Below are 5,973 nucleotides of genomic sequence, written 5' to 3'. Positions count from 1 at the left end.
ATGAAGGTAGAACAAAGAGGTTTACAAACGAAAACAGAGACTTCATTGCCGAGAGAGTGGAACTAAAAGTACTACTAAAGAACATTCTTTAGGCAGAATGAAAGTGACCCCAATGGAAGCAAAGGCATGCAGGAATGAATGAATGACAAGAGGTAAATGTGTGGGAAAAATACATGAATATTGACTGTATAGAATAATAATATTGATAATATCTTAAGTTTAAAAATGCATGAAAAATTAAAATACTTGACAATAATAGCCAAAAAGCAGGAGGAGGATATATGGAGTTAAATCAATCCTAAGATTCTTGCATTAGCTGGGTAGTGGGATTGCTTGATAACCATTAAAATAATAGTGAAAGAGTGTATAATTTGAATAATGGGAGAGGCAATAATTTAAAACTAATTCAAAAGAAGGTAAGAAAGGTTTAAAATAGGGACATTTCTTAAAAATGTCTTTGACTAATTATATTTCTTCTGCTATGAGCTTACCTGTATACTATTCGGATGCTTTCCTTCTGCTATTGATTTTAGATGTATTTAAATATAGGTAAGTAGAAATATGTCCATGTGAATGTTGCAAATACTTTCTTTTTTTTTTTGCAAATACTTTCTTAAAGGGATCAGTTTTAAATCTTTATACCTTGGTTGTAACACTAAGGGCCTGCTTTCACCACTTGCTTTGATGTTAGTGAAAAGAGAAATGGTCAAGTCTTAGGCTCTACACCCCTAATCAATTGAACTAACTGAGGTCAAGGGAGCAAGCAAACATGAGGCGCTGCATTCTTGTCATTTAGAGAGTATGGAGTTATCTGAACCAGTGATAGGAATAACGAATGGTGAATGTTGAAGTCTAAAGAAGGAAGAGGAAGGAAGGAAGAACCGGGCTGGGAAAAGCCACAAAAATCCCCAAGAGAAGGCTCAGCCGCTGCACACAAGTAGCTGCCGCTTTGGGAGGGGATGCCTGGAGCAGAGACGTGTGATGCATAGCTAATCAAGACCAGCAGGTGGCGCTCTAAAGCCGTCCGATTGCTCTTCGGACCCCTAATTTTTGGCTCTGTGATTCCTCTAGAGCAGCGGTCCCCAACCTTTTTGGCACCAGGGATGGGTTTCTGTGGAAGACAATTTTTCCACGGACGGGGGTGGGGGTGGGGGCGTGGTTCAGGCGGTAATGCGAGCCACGGGGAGAGAGGAGCAGCAGTTGACGCTTCGCGGGCTCGCCCGCCGCTCACTGCTCACCTCCTGCTGTGCGGCCCTGTTCCTAACAGGCTGCGGACCGGTACCGTCCACGGCCTGGGGGTTGGGGAGCCCTGCTCTAGAGGCAAAATCCCCAAGATCTAGAGCCCTGTGGGGTTCTTTTTCTATGCTTGCTTTGCCTGTGGGCGCCTGTATTGCATCATCTCTTCAATTCAGTGGCTCAAACCTTGATGAGCAAACCGATCACCTGGTTCTCTGGTGAAAATGCAAATTCTAAGTCTGTCGGACTGGGGTGGGGCCTGAGGTTCTGCGTTTCTAACTAGCTCCCTGGTGATGACTCACACTCAGTAGTTCCGAAACTTAGAACATGCTGACTCTAAGGTCCTTTCTCTGTGCGATGTGGGAGGTGGGAGAGTTTGCAGCTTCCTGGAGTAAAATCCCTGCAGTAAAATCTGAAATGTCTACAAGTTAAAGTTGGGCCAGTTGCGTGACCTCTTGGGGTCTCAGTTTTCTCATCTGTAAAATGGGAATGGTGACAGCCTTTACTTAGAGAGTTATTTGAAGGTTAAAGCAGGATATTGTATGGAAAACACCACAGTGCCTGGCGCCTAGTAAGCCTCAACAAGGCTTGGGGTTACACTATGAAAAGTATGGAGACGGCAGCCCTGGTGGGGTGGTACCTTGGAGGGAGCAAGAGGTGAGGGGCAATCCTTAAGAAGGTGCCATCTTAACTATCAAGATATCTGTCATCTGAAAAAAAGGGGACCTTTTTGTCTTCTGGCTGAGGACAGAGAGCCAGGAGGAGAGCAAGTCTCCTGATCAGGTTGTAAATAAGGCTGCTTTTGAAGGAGATTTAAGTAGGCTGCAGGCTACGCAGGCTTCCTTCGGGAGACGGGGGCGGGATGGGAAGCAGTATTTCCAGGCAGCTGGAGCTGCAGCTTTCATCACACTCCCCCATTTCACATCTTTAAGGGCTTTAGGGGTTGTGAGAAGATCTAAGAGGAGCCAGGGATTGCCCTGGTCCTGCCCTCCTGCAAGGCTCTGCCACAGCGTGCAAAACCATTGCTATGGCGACCTCAGCCCAGATGCCTGAGTTTACCGAAACGCTTTAAATAGGGTGGTGTTTCCATAGCATCTTTTTTTTTTTTTGCCCCGAAGTTATGTATTTTAACAGCTTTACGTTTAATGTTCATACATAAAAAACTTTAAGTGCTTTCCTCCAATTAAAAAATCTAAAGAATTCAAAAATAAGGCATTCAATATTTGAAAAAAGTACAGATTTACAAAACGTGCCTATTCTGTCATGAAAACCCCGCACTAACATTATACACTTGGAAAAACTACAAGCAGGATATATTACACATTTATGTAAGCAACAAATTAGTTCGCACCATGCAATAAAAAGTACATTAATCAAGATACACTAGCTTTTGTAGGTTCTAAACTGAAGGACCTTTTTTTTCTGCAGAATCCTTAAAACCTGTGGCACTTAAAATTTGTTAGCCTTTCTACTGCGAGGTAAATTATACACAACAATGATGAAAAAGATTAACAGCCCAGTTGTGTATTATGAATCATTCCAGCTTTGTTCAATAATGGCCGAAACTCTTTTCTCATATCCTCGTTTGTTTTCCTGATAAAGCTGTGTTGCCTGGCTATTGGCTGGACTATTTGGATTCAGTTCATCCAGCAGGGACTGAATTGATGTTAAGAGAGAAGATACTTCATATATTGGACTCCATTGATCCTGAAGGATATCTAAACATATGCTACCATCAGCATACACATTCGGATGAAACATTTTGGATAAAAAACCTAACAGCTGGCAGTATATTTGGATACTCTTCAGAAAATTCTATTACCGGTTTAAAAGTACCATCTTCAAAGGATGTCCCTTCTGGTCCAAATATAACTGCATTCCAGTGCATGATGTTGTTTCCAGATGGTGCGCCACTGACAGCCACAGGTGGGTCCTCTTGCAATCACTTGAAATCCCGCATGAGCCTCCTCCAGGGCGGGTCGGCATGCTGCCCCGCAGTCAGTCGGAAAGCTCCATAGCATCTTAAAGGTCCATGAACATTTATGGACTAACTTCCAGTGCTCTGCTGGATGCTCCTGGGGATACAGAGACAACTCCATGCAGCCCTTTCCCTCTCTGGGTGACCTTTGGGGAGAAAAACATCACCACGGGAAGGAATTACCAGTGAACGGCCTCAGTAGCAGTTCTTAGCAATGGTGCTTGTCCCACGTGGTGGGACTTAATGACACACGGGACCTGCAGCCGCTGGGGAGGTGAGAGGTGTTTGGGGTGACTCTTCAGACCAGGGTGGTCTGACCTGACAAAGACTTAAGGAGTGGGTCAGATTTGGAGAGGCAGAAGGGAGGGGGGACGCCACAACCCGCTAAAGGGACTAATTGGATGCATATGAAGCCAATTACACACGTTATCTCATTTAAGCCCAAACAATACTGTGAGGTCAGTACGGCATTTCATTTTGGGAAAATGCAGAGACGCAGGGCAACCCGTTCAAGGTCTCGCCGCTAAAAGTGGTAGGCGGAGGCTGTCTGACTTCAAGTTCTTTCTTTTAAGTACCACATGTGTGCTCTGCCAGGCTCTGTGCATCTCTTCTTCCCCTCGCCTTTCCCCTCAAATACAGGGCCGGAGACATACACGCATATGGTGGACATGGGGAAGCTTGAAGTTCTGGCTAAAGAGTTAGGACTTGAATTTCTTTTTTTCCCTTCCCCAGCCCTGAAGTCTTGTTCAACAACAGCTGAGCGATGAGGCTGGCAGGGTTGCCTCACTTCTAGAAGGCCGGCCCCAGCCTTCCTGGCCTGAACCCACTTCCTGTCCTTGTGCCTCTTTTGTCAGAAGGTGATTCTCACGCTTCCTGTTGATTTCTACTTTGTTTCAGCGGCTTCAGCTCCGGCCGCTTTGTACTGCTGTTGATCTGATCAGCGAGGGCTGGGACACGGGACCAGGTACGTTGGGACGGTGGGGAGTGGGGGGTCAGCTTGGACGAGGTCTGGGCCAGGTGAGGGCCAGCTGGCAACATGCCAGAGTTGGGGTGGGGGGCTCCTGGTGGACCCTCTCTGTCCATGTGGTCGGGGGACTGTCAGAGGCTGAGGTCAGTTTGTGAAGTTGGCTGTGTCCCTGTGGGGGGGGTGATACCAGGGGTTGGCTTTGGTGGTTTGGTGGTTTCCTGAAATCGCATCACCTTGATTTGGTTGTGTATTACCCGAGCTGCCCAGGTAGCATTTTTCTGGGTTGCAGAGAGAGCCCCTTGGGTTCAGACAGGTTTATCTTTGGTTGACTGAGACACAGCTGGTGTGTTGCTTGCAATTTTGCCAAGCTGACCAAGTTGGGGCTTGTGATTAAGTCTTGGCTTCTTGCCTTACTTATGGGCAAGTCACTTTCCTCTGAACCTATTTTCTGGTCTACACGGTTGTAAAATGTCTCTGCTTTGTGGGATGTTTGTGATGCTTGAGCAGGACAATGATTGTGAAAGTGTTTTGTAAACTATAAGATGGCATTCTCAGGGTTTGAGGTTACTTTTATTTCATTTTCTTTGTTTTTAAAAATAAATTTGTTTATTTTTGGCTGCATTGGGTCTTCGTTGCTGCGCGGGCTTTCTCTAGTTGCGGCGAGTGGGGGCTATTCTTCGTTGCGGTGCGCGGGCTTCTCATTGCAGTGGCTTCTCTTGCTGCAGAGCACAGGCTCTAGGCGCGCGGGCTTCAGTAGTTGTGGCTTGCGGGCTCTAGAGCGCAGGCTCAGTAGTTGTGGCGCATGGGCTTAGTTGCTCCGTGGCATGTGGGATCTTCCCGGACCACGGCTCGAACCCGTGTCACCTGCGTTAGCAGGCAGATTCTAAACCACTGCGCCACCAGGGAAGTCCCAAGACATCTGGTCTGTTGAGAAAGACTCTCTAATCTCCTGCCTGGAGGGTAGAATCCAGGCTGCCAGCATTATTGGAGGGTCGGTGGGGGAGGGAATTTGGGGTCTCATCGTTTGATATGAAGCCTTTGAAGAATCCTCCCTCCCTTTAGCCCACTTCCCTTTCTAGTGTAGTGACAGCCTTGCCCTCTGGTGTGCCCAGTGTCCCTAGGTCTGGAGCTTCTCTGGTTTAGTTTCTCCAGAGGAGAAGCCTCCTCCTCCTGCCGGGCAGGGGCAGAGCTAGATGCCTTGGCTGGTCAGTTACTTGGGCTGTGAAGTCTGAGTGCTTTGTAAACACCCTGTGCTTTCAACAGCCCTTCCTGTTTTTGGCTCCACCCCACCATGTCTTCTGACATAGCTGGTACCTCCAATTCCTGGGCCTCTCTGCGGTTCAGGGGCGCACCCTGCTTGCTTCTGGTTGGCATTCAGTTTCCAGCCTTCTCTGATGCGGTCCATCAGCTGCCATTCACCATTCTGCTTTCTGTCTTCCAAGTCTGTTGACCTCTTGTCTGCTCTCCCGTAGTCTGTCCTGATGGGTTTCTACCTTTTAAAATTTGTCCTTTTTTTTTTTTTTTGCCGTACGCGGGCCTCTCACCGCTGTGGTGCTTGCTTCTGGTTGGCATTCAGTTTCCAGCCTTCTCTGATGCGGTCCATCAGCTGCCATTCACCATTCTGCTTTCTGTCTTCCAAGTCTGTTGACCTCTTGTCTGCTCTCCCGTAATCTGTCCTGATGGGTTTCTACCTTTTAAAATTTGTCCTTTTTTTTTTTTTTTTTTTTCTTTTTGCCGTACGCGGGCCTCTCACCGCTGTGGCCTCTCCCGTTGCGGAGCACAGGCTCCGGAC

General features: G+C 47.2%; 1 protein-coding gene and 1 pseudogene across 1 annotated transcript in view; one reads left to right on the top strand and one right to left on the bottom strand.

The window, feature by feature from the left end:
- Positions 1 to 2,763: 2,763 nt before the first annotated feature.
- Positions 2,764 to 3,199, bottom strand: LOC102973530 (ubiquitin-conjugating enzyme E2 B-like; annotated as a pseudogene).
- Positions 3,200 to 4,110: 911 nt separating this feature from the next.
- The window catches only part of NDEL1 (nudE neurodevelopment protein 1 like 1), a 69,849-nt gene continuing 67,986 nt past the window's right edge, over positions 4,111 to 5,973 (top strand). The window contains exon 1 of the mRNA XM_055089860.1: positions 4,111 to 4,178. The gene's annotated coding sequence lies outside the window, so the exon portion shown is untranslated. The remainder of the gene's footprint in view (positions 4,179 to 5,973) is intronic.

This window comes from Physeter macrocephalus, chromosome 14 (genome assembly GCF_002837175.3).
Source record: "Physeter macrocephalus isolate SW-GA chromosome 14, ASM283717v5, whole genome shotgun sequence".
Taxonomy (NCBI): domain Eukaryota; kingdom Metazoa; phylum Chordata; class Mammalia; order Artiodactyla; family Physeteridae; genus Physeter; species Physeter macrocephalus.
This window is presented reverse-complemented; position numbering and strand designations above follow the sequence as displayed.